Raw genomic sequence first — 24,952 nt, forward strand, 5'->3', positions numbered from 1 at the left:
TGCCTCTAGCTCAATCTCTATTATTTGCCCTTCCTCCACATCCGTGGGTACTTCTCAACAAAACTAAAACTCGAAATGTCAATATTTTGTCCTGTATTCTTGTGACCCATGCTAGTTATATGTGTACTCCATACCGCAATACTTCTGGGATGAGTAGCACCGCCCTAAATGCCTTTTGACTATAGAAAGCTGTTATACATTCCTGAGCATTTGCATAATGGATCCCTGGGGTAGAACATATAGCCCCTGTTCAGTAAATGATATTGTCATATTTAATGTAGTCATCAAGTCTCTTCCCAATATATTTAGTGGTGTTTGGCGGGAATATTACAATGACATAGCCAAGTCTTATTCTCCTATTGTTATGGGTAAATTGTCTGTAAAATCCTTGTGCGTCCATTGATATACCTGACATGGCAAACTTTCCTTCTCTAATATAGGATCGAGTAGCTCCCGTATCTTCTAGAAGGGACAAATATGTGTCACCTAAGGTCACCCCGCCCAAGGTTCCTCTTGTGGGTCTGGTGTAACGGATAGGATGGGATACATCAAGTCTGTCTGTGAGCTGATGTATTGTAGATACATATTCAGTCCTGTCCCTGTAAAATGGTTCCCTCCCACTACCACCACACACCCCTATTCCATGTGTAGGTACTTGGAGCAATATGTTTGCTGTCATTGACATCACTGTGTTCTTTGGTGCCTATACCTGTGGCTGCATCAGAGCTTGCTGTGTTTGCATTGGTGCTTGCTTTGGTTGTATGGGTACCTGTTGTGTTTGGGGTGGCAACACTGTTGTGAATAGCTTTGGCTGGGGCCCTCTAGCAGTCACTCCAATTATCAACAGAGACTACTTGGGTCCATCAAAGACTACCAGCCACAAAAAGGGAAGACTCAGCCATGGGGCAGATTTACTGTCTTTTATTAGCATACAAAAATGACAGAGACCACACCAGAAATTCAAGTATTCTCCCGAGCTCTCATCTTCTAAGTGTGTGTCACCCAGTTTTATCCTGGTGTGATGTCACAAATTCAGGTTCCATCCCAGAAACCTATCAGATATTTACATTGGTCAGTTTTGATGAGCTACATATAGAAGCTAGGGTAAGTTATATAATTGGATAGCCATATCTAGTGGCTCCTCCTAGGACAGCCTCTACTATCTACACTGTTGCAGGGTCGCAGAGAGACCATTGGCCCTTGCAACAAATTATATCCATGCCTGAAAGATGAATTTGGATTGGGCAGAATGTGTGCTCCCATCCCTGGGACCATCTGTGGTTACCAGACTGAGTGTACCTTTTTAAGGCAACGGGAATGAACATGGAGGTGCAAAGTGTTCTCTAATGTTGCCATCTCTGATAACCTAAACCTGTGAGAGCGCATTCAGTTAACAGTTTGTAGACAAAATATGGTAACTTTTCTCCTCTGGTTCAATGGGAACAATTCTCTCTGTCTACTTTGGTTGATTTGGCATTGTCCCGTCCGGCTGTGTCATGTGTGTTGAGACCAAGAAAGCCTTTCTGCCCGTTATTATGAGAATTTGTGTCTGAATTTCTGCAAGTGGCTCATCACCTTGGTAACCAGAACTTTCCTGTCTTGATTCGTCCTTGGCAGGGTGCAACGTTTCTGCTCGCCTCTGGCTGCGGCGATCATGTCAGACTTTACATTTACGCAAAACCTTTCTCTCCTTTCTTATTCATGTCAGAAGCCTATGGTTTCCATATTATTCCTTACGGCTTCTCCATGTTAGTGGCAGTCAAACATGTGCAATCTAGATATCCAAATACTTTGCATCTTGTGGTTTCAGCTTTTTGAAAAAGATATGATTATATAGAAATATGTAAGTGTATCAGTCCTCTGCCTGCCTACGTGGGTCATAAGCATGTGCTTCGTGCCTATATGCAATAAACTAGTGCATGTTCATCTAACCTAATGAATGGGTGAATATGTACTTCAGATATAAGTGCGGCTATGTCATGATGTCATCATTTATTTCTGGCTTTGAGTCAGCGAGTTGCCTGATCAATGTCATTTCCATATCATCCAATCATCGATTGGGTTTGATCTGAATGGCTGTCTGAGAGAAGAGCATTTATCAAACCTGCGATACATCGGTGACTGCAGGTATGGGCATAAAAGTGCATCACATCTGTTCTTTCTCTGCCTTGATGTTGAGAGTCATGTGGGGGCCATGAGGGTCATATTTGGCCCACATCTACAATCTCACCCCTGGTTGATGAGTTCACTACACTACCTACATGACTCTCTCTGTTTATGTGCAATTTCTGGAGCCAGAATTTCATGACGTTAGGGGTGATGTCAAATATTCGTATGTCCTAGCGCACACCTTCTGTATTAAATTACTCAGGAGTAAAGGATTTATGGGGTGCCGGGGAGAATGACAACCTTGACACTGGGTTGTGTTAACCTATGTAAAACCAACAGATGTCCACACGTTTGTGGAACTCTCCCGTCCCCTGCGCACCCTTTCAATTGTAAAAACAAATCAATAATTTGTAAATGGTAATAATTTGCTTTTGAGAAATGTTTGTAAAAAACAACTTAAGACTCTGATTATGTCAAAAAATGATGACCATCAATTTAATTCATCTTGTGATTTATAGCAAAATTAAATTGATGGTCATACTATTTTGACATAATCAGAGTCTTAAGTTGTTTTTTACAAACATTTCTCAAAAGCAAATTGTTACCATTTACAAATTATTGATTGTTTTTACAATTGAAAGGGTGTGCAGGGGACGGGAGAGTTCCACAAACGTGTGGACATCTGTTGGTTTTACATAGGTTAGGGGTGATGTCTCCAGCCTTGGGCATTCCTTTCCCAAATGGGTCTACCATCCCCAACCACAACAGCAGTCCCAGGGAGCACCAGCAGGGTCTTCATCCGTTCTTGGAGGGAGAAACTGTGAAACACTACAGCCAGAACCCCAGGAGGGTCGTGGGGATTTCCCTGGCCTTGGGCAGATGTATCCCATATGGGGCTGTCAACCGAAATGGGAGACAGCCGCCCAAGGCCAGGGACATCATCCCGACCATCCTGGAACTCTGGCTGGGCTGCGTTACAGAATCTTCCTCTGGGAACAGATGGGGACCATGCTGGGGCTCCCTGGGACTGAGGCTGCACTTGCTGGTGGTCGACCAACATGTGAAACAGGCACCCAAGGCCAGGGCATCAACCCCCGATGGTTGTCAAACTCTAGCTGTGCTGTGTCAGAGCTTTTCCCTTCGGGTAGGAAATGGGACCCTGTCTGGGCTCCCTGGGACTGCCGCTGGAATTGTGAACGGCCAACACTTTTTCTTTTCTGTCCAGGTCAGTACATCCAGACATGTGAGGTAGTTTTTGTTGGGACACCTGTGGGAAAGTGGGAATTTGTATTTGCTGGCGTGTTTTGGTGGTTTCCTATTTTATTTATGCAGGCATCAGGCCGCTGTGACACACAATGAGTACAGGGTAAATTAGACATCCAGATCTCTGGCTCCGGTGGGTGTCAAGAGGACTATTTAAATAGGTGGGTTTTCAGGAGTTTTCGAAATTGGAGGTGATTTTCTTGGCTTCTCAGTGCTATCGGAAGGGCATTCCATATCTGAGCCGCCTTTACTGTGAAAGATCTGCCCATACCGGATTTGAGCCTGTGTTTCTGTTCGACTAATAGGTTCTTACCAACTGAGCGAAGATGTCTCTTGGGTGTGTAAAATTCGATATTTTTCTTCAAATAGTGGGGCGCTTTGCCAAAAAGGCATTTGTGTACCAAGGTAAGGGCTTTAAATTTAATCCTGTCTTTGACTCTGAGCCAGTGGAGAGATTCTCTGGCTGTGTTAACAGGGTCTCTTCTAGCCAGTTGTTTTACAATCCTGACCACGTCATTTTTTATGACTTGGCAAGTATGTATGTCTTTGGCGCTTCCCCCATCAATAGGGCATTGCCATAGTCCAGCCTTGATAGCACTACTGCCCTGGCAATGGTAGCCATGTTGTTGTCATTCAAGAACGGTCTGATGGTCCTCATTAATCACAGATAATAGGCATTGTTCTTACTTAAGAGATTCGCCTGAGCCTCGGAATTCACTGAGGAATTCATCATCATACCCAGCGTCTTTACTTGACTGGAGACTGTGATGATGGCTTTTTTAATCTGGAAAGTTTTATACTCTCCACCAAATGTTTCCAATTGACGGCTGGAGCCAAAAAGCATCAGCTCCGTTTTTGAGTCATTTAGGCACATCCAGTTCGATTGCATCCATTCATCGATTTTGCTATATATTGCGCCTAATTTCTTGCTGTCTTTCTGATGTGATCCCTCTATCTCTATTATAAGCTGCGTATCATCTGCATAATTGCAGAAGAACACTTCCAGTTCTGTCAGTAGGTCACACAGTGCTTGCATGTATAGATTAAAGAGCATGGGTGAAAGGCTCGCACCCTGTGGCACCCCAAACAGAATTTCGGTGGGGTCTGAGAAGTTGTCACCCCAGTGAACTCTGGCTTGACGGTTGGTAAGAAAAGAAAGCAGCCACTTCAAGGCCAGGTCCCAACAGCCTATGTTGTCTCTGAGTGCTCTGACCAGCAGGTCGTGGTCCACCAGGTCGAAAGCCGCACTTAATTCTAATAACATCAAAATCCCCATTTTCCCTTTGTCCATGAGGCCCAGCAAATGATTTTGAAGGTCCAACATGGCTGTTTGTGCTATGAGCAGCTCTGAAACCCGATTGCCGATGGTGTAGGGATTCTTGAGTTTCCACGTGGGCCTGTAATTGCTGGGTAGCCAATTTGTCCAGTGTGTTCAGGATAAAATTGGTGTTTGTTATGGGTCGTAGATTCCCTGGGTCCTTTGGATCTAGCCCCACCTTCTTTACTAAGGGTGTGATTGTCACCTTGATGATCTTAAGTAGTATAGGGGCAAAATCCTAAACCCAAATCTGTGGGTTGTCCATAAAGCCAAATCCAGTCTTCCCCAGGGCGTTTGGTGTAACAGTGATTTAGCCTTTTCCCTTTGCGCCGAGGTAGGTGCACTCACACATATGAGGTACTGTTTGGGTCGGGACACCTATGGGAATGTGGGAAGGTAGGACATGTGTTGTTGCCAGTGTGTTTCTGTGGTTTCCTGGTGGCAAATGTCTGAAAATTGTGTTTTCCCCCCTAAATGCTGGACTTTGCGGATAAGCTGGGGCAGTAATAAAGAAGAATAAGCATAATACTCGCCTCCTTGTCTTTAATGGAATCACGACTAAACTGCGCTATCAGTCTGGGCAATCTTCATTCTATGGCGATTCGTGAAAGTCAGACTCTTTGGATTCCCACGGGTGTCTTCTTTTCAGAAATGCATGGGGTTCCCCATTTTCCTTGGTGGCTGTTAGACTCCAAGTCCAAATCTGTGGCTTGTCCACAAATCCAAGTCCAGTCTTCCCCAGGGCAATTGATGTACCAGTGGTTTTGACTTTTTCCCTTTGTGGCCACCCATGTGATTTACCGTTTTAGTTTGGGACACCTGTGGGAATGTGGGAAGGTAGGACATTTGTTGTTTTCTCTTAATTTTGATAACATTTTCATACATTTGTTACTGCACTTTGTAACACAACCCTTTCATTTCCCAAATAAAACCTACATTTAGTCACTGCTTTAGGCACTGTACGCTTTTGTAAAATGCATACGTCACTTATCCTTCAAAAGGTCTGCCTGCGCTCTTTCCAAAAATGTATTCCTCACAACATTTGTTTTCCTTAATTTAAAATGCTAAGTATGTCTGTTTAGGCCATTAGCATAAACATCCTTTTTACCATAACACAGTTTTTGGCTTGTGGAATTGCTGTTTTGTTAAACATTATGAAAAATGTGTGATTTCCTAACTAAAAGAGTCGGGGTAATGTAGCGCTGCATTGCTTTTCTCAATATTCACAGATGCCATTATCTTACATGTTCAAACATGACCAACACATACCTTTTTTTCTGTCATTTTTCCAATTTTTTACCAAACTATGGGAATTTTACCTAGATAGTTGTTGCTTGACCTGTGCATATTGCCCCTTCCTACATTTGGAATATTCTCTATTTTTCAGAAATGTATGCCTTTCTGTCTTCCCATTCACCTTTCCTACCCTTCTCTTCAATTCCGTCCAAGCATGCTCTATTGAAAAAATAGAAAAAGATTACCTACCTCTCACAAAACTGATTGCATAAAACCTGTTCTTGAAAGTTTGGGAAATTGTGAATTCAGAACAGCAAACCATGTTTTCCTAGAACTTACATGGAAAAAACCACAGGCTTTTTTGTACATAATTTTATTGGCATTTTCTGAAAAAACACAAAATGTGTTCTCTTTTCTGTTATTCTATCTCATCCCCATACAGCAAACTTGGTTTCGTGGTGGCGTTATGACCGCCCACACATGGAAAGAAAAGGGCCCAATTTGGCTGATATATCTCATGTAAAAAAAGTTACAAGGGATTAAACAGTGACATACCCAAACCTCCAAAAAAGGGCTCAGCACTGGGAGGGAAACCTCAGCAGTTAAGGGGTTAAAGTCTCAATATCATGCTACGTATTCTCGGAAACTCGTTAGGTGGTGTGTTAAATTTTGAGATTTTGGGGAGATATGCTGTTTTCGTAGCCTCTGTGTCCACAGCTTTGTTTGCTGTGGGAAATGATGTATCTTCCTCTAGTATGGGCTGCAGATTTCACCACAGTGGTGGCCAATTGTAGCTGTAGTGCATCTATGAGTCTAGCCAATAACGGATAATGCCGCACCTAGCCAATAACGCATAATGCTGTGTGCTGTCTGCTCGTAGGAAGCCCCACCTCTTCTAACATGACAAACCAACATGTCCTGTTGACGTCACATAGGCAGTCGTAATACACTTTTATTTCCTCATCCTAATGCATTTCGATGGTTGCAATGAGCACTATTAATTCTGCTGCTTGCGCTGAAAAATGTAAAGGCAATCTCTCACTTGCCGTTACTGCAAAGATGCCATTTTGATTCAGTTTTATCACTGCAGTCCCAGTATGTCTTTCAACTGAACCTTATAGATGATGACCCATCAATAAAGAGAGCTTCCCCCCCTCTGAGGGTGTTTTCTCTAACATAGGGTATGCTATCATAATGTTCTGTGTATTTGGTGCAGTCATGTAGGTGATCTCATTTTTCCACTGGTTCTGCTATAAATGCTGCTGGGTTTACCACCCTACACCTGATATTGATTGCGGGGTTTGATATAATCACTTCATCCCCAGATGCTCTTTGAGTCATTAGCGTGCTTTTTGGTTTTTCAAGAATTGCAAACAGGACATGTTCCACATACTATATTAATCCACAGCCCATTGTGATAGGTGTTGATTTCTCAATTGCAAAAGATGCAGTAACCAGCAATTGTTTGCAGGGGTAATGGCCTTTTAATACTGGGTCTAAAAGGCTGCTGTAATAGGCCAGTGGTTTGTGTCCTAGGGTATTCTTCTCAGGGATGTCATGTCACCAAAATGCCCAGGGTCACGGAAGTGATATCAAATGACACTTGACCTCTGATGACATCCCAGTAAGTGATGTAATTTGATCCCACCCCGAAGTGACATCACGGAAAGTGATGGAACACAACCATTTACCCCTTGACAAAACAGGAAGTGGTTACACCTAGCATTGTTTCTACGTACACTATGAAAAATATGGTTACAATATGAATGTAACTTGATATAAACTTCATACAAAAATGGATCACCATATGTATCGGCAGAATAAACATGCTATAACTGCAACGGTTCCATGTAATAATGTCCCTGCAAAAATGGCCCCTGTCAAAGAAGTCATAGTTTTGTGCGGGGACATTATTATATTGAACATGCAGGGGACACCCCCGCAAACCCTGTATTATTATTTTTTTTTTAAATGGGAGCAGGGGATATCCCTGCAAGCAATCCCCATACATAATATCACCATATATATTGTTGCCAATGACTTTTGCTGGTGACATTATGTATGGGGACATTATGTATTGGGACATTATTACTTGAGGCCACTGCAACTTCCACTTACACGGATGGCGGAGAACCATGGCGCTATTAGCGCCACGGTTCATGCCGGTAAAATACCGGCATCGCCTTGGCGGAAAGGGGAATTACCGCCCCATTCCAAGGTTGGCGGGGCGGTAATTCCCCCTTCCGCCATTGCCCTTCCCCATTCCCATTTTTGCCCCATAGGGCTCAATGGGAATGGGGAAGGCGCTAATTACGGTACCGCAAATTGCGATACCGTAATTAGCTCCCTGGGTCCCTTTGCGGGTTGGTTTTTAACACCTGCAAAAAGCAGGTGTTAAATCCCCCAACCCGCAAAGGGACCTCGTAGTAAGGCGGTAAGGATTTACCGGTACCGGTATTTTACCGGTACCGGTAAATCCTTACCGCCATCCGTGTAATGAGGCCCATAGTCCGAAATGGATGCTTATCCTCCTCTAAATGTGTTTTGGAGGATTTTGTCTGCATTGTGAACTTGAGGTGTTTAAGAACAGAACAAATCAGGGACTCATCCCCTGAAGTGTGCCTGAAATAAAACTTTAATGAGTCAAGCAATAATTGTTTAGAATTCCAGAAGACAAATTATTTGTTATTCCTATTCTTTTTTATTTAGGGTCACTACTCAAAGTGTTCACCCTGATTTTTTAAGAAGCCTGCACAAGAAAGGCACCCACTCAAGAAACAAAGAGGCACAATGGGGTAGCAAGGGAGACCACAGAGGAAGCATTGGAGACCACAAGGTGACCCCTAAATGATGTCCTTGAGTCTTCTTTGTGAGTACTGCTGTTGTTACCATACCATTTGAGTGAGCAAACAGGAACAATTCTGCACCATAATCCGGGATCCCCACAACCTGTGCAGAGCATATTGCCCTCTTTAATTCATCAAAGACTCCCATCATCTCTTCGATTCAAACTATGGGCCTCATTACGAGTTTGGAGGTAGCCACACCCTTAATAAGGGCATGGCTGCCCCCAAACTCGGGTCCGGGTTCCCTGAATGGGGAAATACCGGGCCATTCTGACCTTGGAAGGCCCGGTATTTCCCCATTCAGGGAACCCGGACCATAGGGCTCAATTGGAATGGGGAGGATGCAAACAACAGCCCCGTTAATAACGAGCCGGTTGTTTGCATCCTGGTCAAATCGCGGGACACACTAAGGCCCCCTGGTTTTACCAGGCGTCCTTACCAGGTACCGCAAGAAGACCTCGTAATAGGGAGGTAGAGGGTTAACGGCTCTGGCACCATTACCGGCGCTGTTAAACCCGTACCGCCCACCTCGTAATGAGGCCCTATGTGTCTGTTGTCCTTGTGGGCTTCCTTGAGTCACTTCAGCAAGGGCCTAACATAATTGCTGTAGTCAAAGACCCATGTCCTGAATTAGTTTCATAGGCCCAAAAACTGTTGCATCTCCTTTATTGTCTATGGCTGTGGTGTTTTCGTAATCACCTCTGCTCTTTCAGGGGTCACATTCCACCCATCTTGTGATATTAATTGTCCAATATACAAAACCTCCTCCTGGCAATATTGTTGCTTTTCCTTGTCTACCTTGTACCCCTTGCCTGCCAAGATTGTCATCAGCTGTGCTGAGTAATGTCTACACTGCTCTTCGGTTTCACTTCACACCAAAATGTCATCTACATATTGAATTATAATGCTTTTTAGGTGTAGATTCCCTAAGTCCAAGTGGAGGACCCGATTGAATACTGATGGGGACTCACAGTACCGCTGTGGTGAACAAGTGTGTTTCTACTTTTTCTTTTGGTACAAAAATGAAATCAGGTCTTGTGATTCCTCATGCAGGGGGATCGAGAAGAATGCATTCCTTAAGTCTATTACTGTGAAACACTGCTTTAGATGGAAAGTTACACAGCATCGTGGCTGGGTTCGGGACCAATGGAAACTCAGATTCAACAATATTGTACAGGGTTGCAAATCCTGGATACATTTCCACAACCCTGCATCTCGATTTTTTCACTGGGTACACCGGTGTGTTCAATGGGGTTTCGGATGGCACCAATGTTCCTTGTTTCAGTAGTGCTGAAATTGTTTCGTACATGCCCTTGTTGGCTTCTTCTGACATGTAGTACTCTCTTACTCTTGGTAAGATCGCTCCTGGCTTCAATTTCATTTGTACTGCTCCTACTCCTTTCAGCAGGCAACATCATAAGGACTACTGGTCCAGAGTTTGTTTGGTACTTGTGTCATGTCTTTGTGGAAAAAGGACAGTGGGGGGGACATTACGAGTTTGAAGGTAGCCATGGTGCTAATAGCAACGTGGCTGCCTCCAAACCCGTGTCCGGGTCCGTGGTGTCGGAATGGAGACTTACCGGGACATTCCGACCTTGGCGGACACAGTAAGTCCCCATTCTGAATACCATTCCCCATTCCCATTTGAGCCGCAATAGGGCTCAATGGGAATGGGGAAGGAGCTAATAATGGGCACACAAATAGCAGGCCCGTTATTAGCTCCTTGGTCCCTCAGCAGCTCTCGCTAAAACTAGCCGCCCTTAGCGGGACCCGTTAAGGGACCTCGGAATGTGGCAGTAGGGGGTTAACGGCACTGGCATCCTTACCGGTTCTGTTAACCCCCTACCGCTGTACTCGTAATGAGGCCCAGTGTCTTTTTTGTCAATGCCATCTTGTCAACAACAGAACATAAGTTCCTTCCAAGCTCCTCGATTGGCTTGTCCACTTAACAAAAAGGAGTTTTTCCTGAAAATATGATTTTCCAATAGCTGTTTATCTGTGGTGTTGTATCAGAAAAATGGCCAGGTTAAAAAGGATGTTTAATATGCAAGTAAGACATTGGGCCTCATTGCGAGTTTGGTGGTAAAACGCCTGTGCTACCAGCGGTTTGCCGGCAAACTCATGCAACTGTTTCAGGCGCCTAATATCCTGGTGCCACCGGGAAATTAAAAGTCCCGGTGGCCTGGGATATCATGCAGCGGATAGTGTAAGTCCCCATCCCCATGGAGTCCAATAGGACTCTATGGGAATGGGGACACAGAAGCACCAACAACATTTCCAACGGTGGCGGTGCTTCCGTGACAACTCCGCCTACCGGGGCCTTTGCCCCCTGGCATGTCAGACATGCTGGGCGCAACAGCCCAGGAAGGCAGAATTGGTGTTTGGCAGTCCGGAAAGGGTGCCGGAAGGTGCCACTGGCACTCTTATTTCCAGACCGCCACACTTGGAATAAAGCCCACTATTACTGTTGTAATAAACTTTTATGTGTGCAAAAAAGCACTCTGGCAACCGCATGGATGTTATGTAATGTTATGTAATAGGGATTTGTACAGCCTACCACTGCCTTTTGTATGGTCTCCAGGTGCTCACATGGATCTGAAATTGTAAAGGTGGGGCTGGTTAGGGAGGAGCAAAGGCCATCATTACAAGTTTGGTAGTGCAGAAGAGAAAGTGTTGCTAATTCTGTTGACTTTTTCCGCACTGCTAAACTACAAGTATTTTATTTAGCTGTTTTGAGTCAGCTAGTTGGTGAGCATGTGTCTAGTGAGGTGGGTGAAAAGTGAGTTGGTTAGTTGTTTAATATTATTTGAGCAGTTTTTTGTATGTGTGATTGCCAACTTCTTTGAGGGTGGTGGTGGTGGTATATATGGTGGGGCTGCGTCTGTTTGACATGCTAGACCTATTTGGTAGGAATGCTGTGCTCTGGAGAAAAAAAAATCTTTTTGGTCCTTGTTGAATATTTGGCAATTGCGGCCATTTTTTAACAGGTTGTCAAAATGTGTGATAATGGCAGTGTTGCTGTGGCCTGTTTTAGTTTCCTGCCTTCATTTGGTTTGTGAATAGTTGTCTATCCTTGTGTGCTAAACATTGCCTATCACCCGGCCCCTAGCTGGTAACAATAAGGTGAACGAAGAGAGTGATATAACAAAACAATGTTGAGAGTTTTAAAGATGCTTGTGCTAGATTCTGGACTTGGGTCTTAACACAGGTTCTGATGCCTCTGAGATCCACCCCTACTTCAGCCACTTAATGTGGCCTTTTGAACTCATCATTGCCAAACATAATATATTGACCCATCATCTGTTATACCAAACACAGCAACATACATTGATGAATGGCTCTGCCACTCAGGAATATCTTGCAAAAGACCTCCAACATGCATCACCCATGCATTACAAATGTGTGGTCAAATGGTCAGTATTAAGATATAGTATGACTTTAAGAATCTTCAGTTGCCTACAAAATTAAAATACCAAAAAGGAATCAGACAGAAGAGTGCTGGGTACGTATTAACTACATGAAGACCTGTGATCACTTGTTCATTTCTCTGATAAATAGAGGAATGTTAAAAGGATGTGAAAAGGAACAAAAAGAACATTGAAAGGGAATGTACATTTTTTTATCAATTATTTTATAACTTTTATTTACCTACTTGGCAATATATAGAAGTCATAAGAGCAATATAGAACGTTAGAAAGCATACAGTATTACATCACATGAAGACATAAAAACCACTAATTAATCTGTTTCTGAATAGAGTGCAACAAAGCTCATCACCGCAGGATAGGTCTAGGTGTACACACCTAATTAGTAGATCACTGCCACAATTTAATTTTGGGTTGGATTTAGGGCGAACAGGTAAATCCTACAAGTAGACATTTGGGCAATTAGTAAAAGGTGACATTGCCAACAACAGTTCTTCTTAGCCCACAGAACGTCTTTCATCCATTCATCTTTGCTTGGGGCCGGCGTGTTCAATCATGTAAAATACAACCTTTAGCCAATATTAAACAGGTTCAGGAACTTGTAGGTACTACAGGATATTTGATGGAAAACACTAAATAGATATGTGCTGTGATTGGGGTGAATGTGTAACCCCTCATTTGCCTCCAACGTGGACCATACGTTGGTCCATAATTTGCCTAATTTATGTCAGGCCCATAACGTGTATGCATGTGGCATTATCTTCCCCACATTTATGGCAGGTGCCTTTGTAGTTGCTTGTAAGCAATCATAGTCTACTAGAGGTATAGTGACATCTATTCAGAATCTTAAGTTGAATGAGTCTAAAATATATGTTTTTCTTGCCACATGTCATCTGTTAATTCAGTGTTGAGCTATCTGGCCCACTTGGTACTGTTTCTGGATAATTTATTGGGTATTTAGTTGAGGATTAGTAAATATGAGGTGGATATGATTTTCTGACACCCCCCGCTTGAACTATATATGACAGGCAAGTGTGTACTTTTGGTTCTGCTGGGAATGACAGCCATATTGTCTGAAATGCAGCATGTAATCTGTAGTATTGCAACCAAAGAAGTGCTTTGTGGTGAAGAGTCATTGGTGTACCCTGTTTATATATAAAATAACCATTTGTGTACACATCACACACTGTCCTATATACTCGCCTGGCATAGTTCCCAACTATTGCTGCATCTCTGGTGAGTGGAAGATGAAGACAGTTCCAGAGGGGTATATCTCTGCAGTATGGTCGCTTTGAGACTGTCAGACTCAGAATTCTTCCCCATGCTAGGAGTGTGGCCTTAACTTGGCCAAACTGACTTTCATCGGAGAAGCTGAGGGTAAGTACCAGAGACCTCATATTGTTGCTCTGAGCTGCATGCGTCTCAATCCTGATATGTGGGTATTGGGTATCCTCTAGGAACCAATATCATGCATACGGGGCTTGTGCCACCATAGAGTATAGTTGGAAATTAGGGGCTGCAAAGCCACCCTTTTCATATGGTTTTGTAAGGTCTGACCACTTTAGGCGTACAGCTCCGGACTGCTACATGTACGTCAGGATTGCTAAATCCAATTCTTTGAAGAATTGTCATCCAGGCCAAATTGGTTTATTTTGGAGAAACATAACAGTTTTTGTACTGTAACCATTTTCAATAGAGCAGTGTCGCCTGCTATACATATTTGGAGGCACAACCAGCTTTGTAATTTGGTAGTTAAGTAAGTAAGCAGTCTCCGTTGTTATCGCTCTATAATGATGTGAAGTTCCTGGATATCTTTACACCTAGGGATTTCATGTTATTTGGGGACCAGGTAAACTATTCCATTTGGTGGTTTTATGGTCATTCAGTCAGCGAGAACAACTCGGACTTGCTACGTTTTATATGCAGGCCTGAGTAATTTCCAAATCGTATAATGTCCTGCATTATGGGATCAAGGCTATCCTGAGGGGTCTTCATGAACAATATTACGTATTCTGCATTTAAATGTGTGAGCTCAAGAATTCCTGCTATCCTGATGCCTTTGTGCCCATGTTTGTATCTTATAAGGTCTGTGAATGATTCAGTAATTATTGCAAACAGGAGTTTGTGTAGGGCGCAGTTCTGACGTGTGCCTGTTTCAATTGCAATGGGATTAAGTTAATTCAACATTAGTGAAGACTCTTGCAGTTGGGGAGGTATAGAGTAGTTGAACATAATTAATGTTTCTGGGTCCAAAACTACATTGAGCAAATACAATGTATATACATTACAAGGAGACAGAGTCAAAGGCTGTCTGTATAGCCAATGTGGCCTCAATTTTCTTCACTGTCGGTCAATTTCTGCCATTATAATAAAAATGTCTCCTTATATCGAAGGCAGTTGATCGCCTCAAAATAAATCTGGATTGTTCCGGATGGATTATATGTCCCATGATTGGCATCAACCTATTAGCATGTATTTTGGTGAACCCCTTAGAATCTGTGTTAAACAAGGACAGTGGTCTATAGGAACCACATTCCTCTGCTGGCTTCTTAGATTTTAGTTATACTGTAATGACAGCCTCTCGCATGGGTAGTATCTGTTTTTCTAATGCCTCTTCTCACACCTTGAGGAGTAGAGGGCTGAGAGTGAGTTTATTTTGCTTATAGAGCTCAGCATTCAGGCCATCACATCCCACCACCTTTCCTGAGGACAAGTCATAAATTGCTCTGATCACCTAATCAACGATAATTGTCTGGTCAAGTTTTGTGCGGATATCATGGATTTAGGGAATTTCATTTAGTAAGCCATCAATGTCCCTCATGTGTCCAGTTGTCCATATAATGTAGCATACAAATCACTGAATATTGCATTGAATTCTTTGCTCATGTATACTGTGTGACCCATGTCATTCTTAATTAGGGAATACAGTTGTTCCCCCTATCCTGTTATGATATGATCGTTTATTTATATCGCGCCCATATACAAGTGTTTCAGGGCACACCGATGCAAGGGAGGGGTAGAAGGGAGGAAATAACAACCTAGAACATGCTGTGCTAACCTAGCCAGCAATCGCCCTCATATATCCCCTTCACTGTACCGACAAGTAGATGCTGGGGCTGTGAAAAATGTCAGCTCTCTTTCCGTGTTCTGATTACATGTATCAACCACCACTTTAACTCATGTGTAGGATTCAGTAGAGGGATCAGTCAACAGTTCTTGCTCCAGTAGCTGGATTTCTCTATTACATTCTTTAATGTCTCTCCTAATTACTTTTAGGACTCCAAACTCAGTGGACATGGCTATTTCCCTTAAAAAAATGTGTTATAATCTTGCCATAATGAGCCCGCTGTGTCAACTGTACCAGTATTGGATTAAAACAACTTTTTATGTTTTCCCGATTGTTAGCTTCAAATATTATATTTATTTATTTTATTTATTTATAGCAGTTATTACACGCCCAAACCCTGAGGTATCATGGTGTAGGTTACATAGGAATGCATATCTGCTTACAGTTGAAGTTACATTACAGGCAGGATAAGGTGCAGGATTAGTTAGCAGACAATATATAACAGTTTGTAAAGTTGCAATAGCGACACAAACCTGCATGGATTAATGGGACTGATTAGTATTTGTTGAATACCCATGTTTTGATGAGGCTCTTAAAGCACTGGTGGGAGGGCTCAGTTCTGATGTGCATAGGCAGGGTGTTCTACAACTTTGCTGGCACCACTGGCCCTAGCAGTCTTGAATCTGGGGATGAATAGTTGTGTTCTGGAACCCGATCTGAGGGATTTAGTGGACCTTTTTGGGTGACACTACTGTTGAGGTATGCTGGGGCATCCTTGAAAATATATTTGCTTGTGAGATGAGGGTCTTGAAGAGGATTCTGACTTGGATGGGGAGTCAGTGGGCTTCTCTCCTGATGTGAGAGATATGGTCTTTTGTTTTGCAACCATAGGCAGCCTTTAAGGCTTTGTTTTGGAGTAATTGAAATTTGACTAGGTTAATATTAGTGGTGCCTAGCAGAAGGATATTGCAATAATCTAGATTTGACAGCATTAGAGCTCTTGCTAGAGTGAGTCTGTTTTTTGGGGTAAGAATTTGGCGGCCGGTTGCAATGAGTTTGTCTGTGTAGGCTGTGGATGATGGAAGTGCACTAATGGGTTTGGTCATAGTTAGGTTAGAATCTAAGACTCCCAGTGTTTTGACCTGATTGAGAACTGGGATGGGCGTTCCATCAATGGTTATGGTAGCATAGTCAGGGTGAAGGATTTTTAATCGGATGGAGGAGCCAACAATGAGGATCTCATTTTTTTCATCATTGAGGCATAGACTGTTTGAGGACATCCAGTTTTGTAAGATGGCGTAATTCTTATTGCTTTCTCTTGTTCATAGTCACCCGTGATGGGGACGAGGTTCTGGGTATTGTCAGTGAAGTTAGTGTAGCTGACTCCCATGGTATCAAGAGCTGCAAAAAGGAGCTTAGTGTAGGCATTATATAGAGTGGGAGATAGACATGACCACTGAGGAACCCCCATAGGTTCTGGAATAGGGTTGGCTGCCTCTTTGCCAATGGAGACTCTAGATGTATGATCCAATAGGAATGACTTAACCCATGAGGTGGGATCTGTGGAGAAATTGAAGTTTTCTGACAGAACATTGCATAGTTTGACGTTGTCCACCAAATCAAATGCGGCAGATGGATCAAGTAGTAGGAGTATGCACAGTTTACCTGAGTCTCTTATGAGGTCCATCCGGATTTCCAGGTCCAGTAGAGCTGTTTCTGTGCTGTGCTTGGGCCAGAAGCCTGACTGTCTGGCCCCAAACAGCTGGTGGCCTTCTAGGTATTGTTGGACTTGAGAAAAGGCAATTTTGTCAATTATTTTTATTAGGAATGTAACTGTAGTAATGGGTCTATAGTTGGCGGGAATACCGGGGTCAAGGGAGGGGTGACCCAGGTTTCTTTGATACTAGTGGGAACCAAATTAGTGGTGAATGAAACATTGATGAAATTGGTGATGATGGGGGCTAGTGTGGGGGTGCAGAGTTTGACAAGTCGAGCTGGAAAGCTGTCATCTTTGCAGTTAAATGGTTCCAGCATGGACATAGCATTCAGAACTTGGTCTTGGGCGACAGTTGTGAAATTGAATTGGGGAACTGTTTTATTGGCCAAGATGATGGGTGCCAGGGAAGGAATACTTTTACCGGCCATTCATTTCCTTTTCGAAAATATTTTGTCTTGTACTGTAGTGATTTTTGACACTAGTGTATTCTGGATAGTGGTGTACCGAGTTGTGCTTGATTTAGTAGGGATGGTGGAAGGGATAGGGGCTTCTAGTTCTCTAAGAATGGAGAATAATTATTTGCTTTGTGGGCAATGATGGCTGTTTTGTAGTTTTTGTTGGCTGCCAGATATGCATTTGTCGTGTCCATGGTTGGAGAATTTTTGTGTGTGTGCTTCAATGCTCTTTTGTGTCGTCGAAGAACAATGAGCTCTTCATTAAACCAAAAGTTGCAGCGTTTGGCCAAGCAGGGTATTTCAGACATGAGCAGGGCTCCTGTGTTAATGGTTTCATTTAGACAGTTACGGTAGGTGGCAGAGATGCTATCTGGATTGGTGTCTCAGTATGTCATTGAATACGAGGTTTATGTCACCTAGGATGATACATGTGTGTTAGGCTTGAGGAGGGGGCAGTGATGAGATGGGAGATGTCAGTTTTAGGATGGTTGGCATTATTCAGTGATCTGTATATAATCAGAAAGTTAACTATAGTTTTGGGGTCAGTAGTGAGGCCACAAGCGGGTGAGTTGAGAGCTATGTGCTTACCTTGAGTTCCAAATGCTGCAGGCACACTGGCTCCTGCCACGTGGTCCACTGCAGCAGTCGGGCAGCTGATTCCTATGCGGTGAGTAGTCTGAGTAAGTTCTGGGGCGTATCTGTGCTCTGGCTATGTTGCTCATAGGTGTGAAGGAGATCAACCACAGATCTATCATAGAGAATGAATTGTGAACTGATGAGTAGAATGTGTATTAACGGCTTCCAGGGTGCAACTCACACCACACATCCCAAAATTCCAGCTTTTGCATCCAGGTTTGTATCATGTGGGCTGCCTTAGTTAAGGACATGGGCTTAGTACGTGTACCGCCTTTCAAGATATTCACAATCATATTAAAATCTCCTCCCCATAGTATTGGTACCATTTGGCAAGTATCACATATCTCCATTGCGTTTGGTCATCTATATTTGGCCCATATGTACTGAACAATAGGATTTCCCTGCCCATCATCCAACCATACACACTAATGTATCAACATAGGGCATCACCATGTGTCTTCCTATGTTGTAACATTAGAGATTTGTCGACAATTATCAGCACCCCTCTCAATTAAGAGGAGTAGAACGTGTAGTATTTATGTTTATCCTAGGTTCTAGCAAAACTCATATTGAGCCTATCCAACACATGGGTTTCCTGCAGAAAGAGTAGTTTTGCACCATGATGTTTGGCATGAGGTAGCAGTTTCAGAATCGTTATAGGAGTACTCATCCTCTGGATGTCCCAGCTCATACAGTTCACCATAGCTGCCATCTAAAGCCCATACATTGACATATATGTGACGTTCCCCACAGCAGTACAGATAATGGTGTTTTCATAGAATGAGACATCTGTACATGAGTCAAAAACCAATATGAACAGCCAAGTACGAGTTTTCTCTTTGACTCTGCACCCTCCCACCCTCAACAATCCATTAACTGTGTTAGTGTGCAAGCGCACCCCAAATTACCCCCGTAATTCTGCTCTTAACCTTCTCTTAGCATCACGAATGCTTTTTTGCGGCTTTATTGCTCACGGAATTACAGAATTACAGAATTGGGCTGAACAGACTAATATTCTTAGTAGGTTCCAATGTGGATTCCAGCGTGGATTCTCTACCACGCATAATCTGTGGGTGATGGACACATTACGAACTCGGGCACTTACCAAAGGACAGCCCCTGTTATACGCCCTATATATTGACTTTAAGGCAGCATTCGATTCTATACCTAGAGCCAGGCTGTGGAAAAAGCTGGAAGTTAAGGGCTGCCCGCCTAGTCTGCTGTACTGCTTAAGACAGCTGCACTATAACACCATGGTGTGCCTCAGACTAAATCAAGAAGGATCCTTGACTAGACAAGTGAGACAAGATAGGGGGGCAAAACAGGGATGTGTAACTGCTCCACTGGTATACAATCTGTACGTATACGATATCCCAATAGTGGTGGCCGAAGTGAATAACTGCCCACCTAAAGTAGGAGATACAACATGTGCAGTACTGGCATATGCAGATGATCTGGTCATTTTCGACAACACTATTGCTGGTATTAGGCGCTCAGCGGTAGCACTATGGGAGTATGCAAAGATCAATGGGTTAACTGTTAACTTAGACAAGACCAAAGTGATTAGATTCACGAAGAAAAAAGTCTCTCGTGTTGAGCTTTGGGTGCAGAATAATAATATATTCTATTCCCCTTCCTATCGATATTTAGGAGTTGAAATTGAACCATGGGGTGATTACTCTCTCTGTAGACAAAATAGGAGAACTAGGGCGCAGCAAGTTACAGCTTTAATTGCGTCATTTACCAGGAGGCAAGCTGGTTTTACATTATGGGGGACGAGACACCTGTATATACACGTGTTTGCGCCTATGATTACGTATGGCCTGGAAGCACTAACCTCTTCTGATTTAGCCTGGCTGCAAGTGGTGGAGGGAAAATTTTGGCGACGCATTCTGGGGTTATCCCCTAGTGTTCCTATGGCCCTCATAAGCCTGGAGTTGGGTTTACCCTCACTTAAAGCAATGGTACTGAAAAAGAGGGCGGGCCTTTATCTCAAGATGAAGAATAGTTATCTGAACCCTATATTGGTTACCATGCAGATAGAAATAAGTAAAAAAGATACTACCTCTCCTCTTCAGAAAAGTATGACTCAATTTCTGAGAGATATTGGCTGGACAGACAGAGGGACATCTATTTCCCAAGAGGTCATGACAGCACTGGGGAAAAAGATAGATCTCTGGGATTGGTTAGAGAACTTTTCTCATCTAGGGTGTCTAAAGTCTTGTGCCTTTGTAAAGTATCGACTCTACAACTTTATGAAACCTCAGGCATATTTGTACCTATGCCCTTCCACAAGGCTAAGACGGTTTATTATTCTCTTACGTCTGGAGCAACTTCCGACCCTGTGTAATGTGGGACCTAGGGAAAAGATCTCAATTGTTGAACGAATATGTCGTATATGTAACCTACCTGAAAGTCTGGAGACACCCAAGCATCTATTAACTGAATGCATTATAATGAGACCCACAATTGTTAAATACTTAGGAGAATTTGCCCATAATCTGGGATCCATACCGGAAAATCAATTTTGGTTATACTGTACCAATACAGCAAACATGCATCTTTTTATTGCATTATATAATGTATGGCTCCAGATTGAAAAAGTGATGGACATCCTGATTTAAATGACTGAAATGATTTAGAATGTTTTTATTTTTATTATGAAGTTCCCTTTTGTATATTCCTGATTTTTCTTATCTTTTTAAACTTATATAATTGCATAAATTGTATAATTTAATTTTTGTATTTTGATTATGTAAAAGTAATATGTGTAAAGTTTGAATTTTCAATCTATATCACATTAAAGTATTATTATTATTATAATCACTCAGTGTCTAATCAGAATCGCCCAATCTCATCTGAAGTGACCAAAATAAGGAGACGTGACATTATAGTCTGGATGACTGTGTCAAACAATTGCAAAAGGCTTTTCAACTAGCCACATTTCAACAAAGTGTGAGTTTAGGGGGCTAGTGGTCAGGAGCTACTAGGGCACAACATTGGCTTCAATAAATGCAATAGCATCAAACGGCGTTGTGAAAAACTACGTTTTGTTCTGAAATTCAAACCTTTGTTTGGCAGGATATAGCACAGAGTAATTGACATCTCGTTCACGCAGAGGTTTCTTGACTCTGAGAAATGTTTTCTGCTGCAATTGGATGGCCACAGAGAAGTCTGGGTATATGTGCACCCTGTTGAATTCAAGATGAAGGCCGCCCCTTTCTCTAGCGGCCCACAAAATAGCATCCCAATCCCTTTAGCTAGTTTAGGAGCCTCGCAATAATTTGCTTTGGTGCTGCATCAGGTTTCGGCTATGGAGCGAGCGGTCTGTGGGCCCCTTCCAATATGAAGTTGTCTTACAACTTGGGGATATGCAGGATAGATAGGAGTGTGTCCTCAACACATTCCTCCCTGTTTCACTTAGAGACCACCTCAGGAACCCCCATAATTTGAATGTTGTAACAGTGCAACCTTGATTCTAGTTCATCACATTTCTTGAGAGTCATTTTGACCTGCTTAGTGAGGGTAGAGAGATCAGCTTTTATCCTTGTAACATTGTCCTCAGCTAGCCCAATCTGTGTTTCAGCATTCTTTAGCTTTGAGTATAGGGAATTAATAGTGATCGTGATATCATCCAATTTGACTTCACAGCAGTAAAGGCTTCCTGCATTCAAGCCATTACCCTTTGTAGATCAGGCTGTATGTAGTGGAGATGAGGGTGGGTCAGTTTTCATCATATTAAAAGGTTTATTGGGTGGCTTTGTCACTGACTTGGCAAATTTGCTCATGCTTCCTTGTTTTTTATGTGCTCCTTTTGTCATTTTGCTGTACAGATTTCATGTCCAACTAATAGGATATGGATGGCCAGGCCAAGAGCCAGCAGTCCATGATCAATACAATGTCTTGGTGCACAGAAGAGGCAGCAGGCGCCCGCCAAGGTCTGGCCAGCGTTCGCACCACGAGGTGGTGCTGAGTGAGTGTCGGTTCCAAGTGTACAAATGAGTCCACAGCAGGTCTCTGTTAAGCAGATTGAACCACCCCCCCCAGCGGCAGCCCCCTATGCAAGGCAGCGCATGCACCGGGTGTCAGAGATGGCTGACGGTACACCAGCCAGCCCACAGAACCTGGGTTCTCATGAGGCTTGGGCCATCTCTAGTAGTGATGGAGGTTCATGGAGTGGTTAGTCAGGGCCGCTGACCTGCGGGCAATGTGCTAGCCAGCCCAAAATGCTTGAGGTGCCATAGGAAGGGAAATGCTAGGTGGCCCAGTGGGGGCCAAGGGTGCAATGAACAGCAGCACCACATTAGATTGGGCGAGTCCCCATGGTGCTCTGAGCCACCACTGGCTTACAATCCGGAGCTGCTGCAGTAAAGGTACTCACGGCCACTAAGCACCACATGTGGAGATGTCGCTGAGCAGGCTACCGAGATGCCACAATCCATATCGCTACTCAAGTTAGGCAGGTCCCACTCACCAGTGCATCCATCATGGCTGAGTTGCTCCACTGCCATGCTGGGTTGCAAGCTCAGCGCTAGGGCAGAATATCAGCCTGCGCTGCTCCATGCATTAACATCCTTAGTGCGCCACAGGCTGCTGATCCCAGGGCCGGATCACAGCTACTGCCTCTCCCATTCGAGGTCTTGACACATCCTGCCCAGTTTAATGTGGATTTGCCAGTGCACAGATCATACATTTCATTCTAGAAAGGGCACATGATGGCAATTGAGACCCTTGAGATTTGGAGTTCTAACGTAGAGCGGCCATATTGATTGCTGTGTAGCGGCACCCCCAATTTACAACATAATGTTACATATGGATATTTAGTTGAAAGGATTGATGCATGGATTCTATTATTGAAATCATAATGTTCAAATATATAAAATACATATGTATGACTGAGAATAGGAAGCAACAATATACTCTGTATCCATGCCTTACTCTAAACCAATGTCTCTCCCCCACTTCAAGCTGGAAACCAAAGGTGGTGGAAAAGGTTGTTCCTTCACTAATAGGAAACACAGCACTGAGCTAAAAGAATAAGCTACCATCCAAGAGCGTAATGTGAGACAGTCGGAAGACCTCAATATGAAATGAAGAAATAAAGAGGATCTTGGATGAAGAATCTTTGCCCAGTGGAACGTCCCATCAATGATTCAGCAAAAAGAGACTTGAAAATAAAATTGATGAAATAAAAGCCCAAGTCTCATCCCAAGGTAAACAGGAACTCTTAAGAACATAGATCTCAGTGAAAACCATGTGTTTATTTTTTTTTCCCCTCCGGAAACTTAGGGATGGGGGTTGTACAGACAAATATGTTTGACTGAATGTAATGTTCTCCTTTTAATAATGCTAGATAAGAATTGTATCTTGCACAAAGATCTGATGTAATCGATGTAACAAGACAACATGGTGTAGGCTTTAATGAACACAAGAAAATGTAATTTAAAATGTTTTTCAGAATGTTTGCTGCTATGTTGCTTGGGGAATGTGGTGAGTTGTACAAATTTAAATGTAGTAATTTCTTTAGAAAATGACAATACAAACGTTAGGTACTACCTTTTAATATGTACAATACATCACAGCCTACACATGATATCTGTGCCTTATGGCTGGCATCTTACAGCTTCAGGCCAGTGCTGATGAAGTGCCCCGACACCCTGTTGAGCCAAACGAGCCAGTCACAGCGTCACCAAACCACAAGACGATACTGCTGCCAAACAGCATCACATCATTGAGGCTTGCCGCTGGAGATCTACGATTCGAATTCAAACAGACAGCGAATGTGTCTAGACTCCTGGTTCGATGCTGAAAATCCTGCCTTAATGTTGTTGAGCCCCAAAGACAAGCATAGGATAATGTGCTCCTAGTCCACGTTTGGGACCATGATGACTTTTATCCCTCATTCTATTAATTTTCTTAAAATATATTGTATTCAACCCTTTGCCAGTTGAGAACCTGAACATCTTTGCTCATCTACCAAAGAGTGCCATTCTACAACAGCCTGAATGGACTGTATTTCTTTAAAGGAGTTAGTTTTGCTTGTGATTTTAGTAATTTGCCATTGTATTGTTTTATTAAAAGTTTCTATTTATTTCAGAACCTTGATTGTGCATACTTTACTTTGGAGTCTATGTACTATTGCTGTTTGGGTTGCTACTGTTATTAGCTCACACCCCTCCAGAAGATATAGACTGCACTCGGTCTGCACTACCACACAGGCAAAGTACATATATCTTTTGGGCTGCAAATGTTTCACCTTCATGATTGGGGTCACTGCAGGTTTTATAGTAGTGTGGTGATGAGGAGGTGATTAAACCACTGCTCATCCCTGTACTCTGGTATTTAATCAGAAGGCATCCTTTAGAATGACCACGAGGGGCTGGGCAGGTAGAAACCTTCTATGTAAAACACATACAAAGGCCAGGTTTCTTGCAAAGGGTTGTATATCATAATCTGATAAAAAAAAAAAAGTGAATCAATCAGGATCTTTTAATTTGTGAGGAAGGCCTGCAATGTTCCAAGAAAAGACCCTTGTGTTGATGCTACAGACACGTAAAAATGAAATACCACTATTTCCATCCGTTGTTACCGTTGTTACTGGATACATCTGACTAGAATTAATGAATGACAGTAGTATATACTGACGAAATCAAGGCATCAAAAGCAAGAGGCACACTTTGAGTTTGAAAATAATGTATATGTGAAACAATTTGATTTGTTTTAAACAAATTACAAATTCCTACGGCATGAACACTTTCAGAGAGTTCCAGCCCTGTGATATCAGATCATGTGACTGCTCTGCTGCTCTTCAAGTGGCTTCATCAATGAATGGTTTGATTATTTAGAGACCCTTCAAATGAGCCCCTTGATTGTTTGGGAA

The 24,952-nt window shown here is 42.9% G+C and overlaps 1 long non-coding RNA gene across 1 annotated transcript in view; it reads left to right on the forward strand.

The window, feature by feature from the left end:
* The window catches only part of LOC138569603 (uncharacterized), a 358,436-nt gene extending 334,265 nt beyond the window's left edge, over window positions 1-24,171 (forward strand). The window contains exon 2 of the long non-coding RNA XR_011303273.1: window positions 23,041-24,171. This is a non-coding gene — a long non-coding RNA (uncharacterized lncRNA). The remainder of the gene's footprint in view (window positions 1-23,040) is intronic.
* Window positions 24,172-24,952: the final 781 nt, after the last annotated feature.

The sequence above is a fragment of the Ambystoma mexicanum genome, chromosome 2q (genome assembly GCF_040938575.1).
Source record: "Ambystoma mexicanum isolate Mex_15411 chromosome 2q, UKY_AmexF1_1, whole genome shotgun sequence".
Classification (NCBI taxonomy): Eukaryota; Metazoa; Chordata; class Amphibia; order Caudata; family Ambystomatidae; genus Ambystoma; species Ambystoma mexicanum.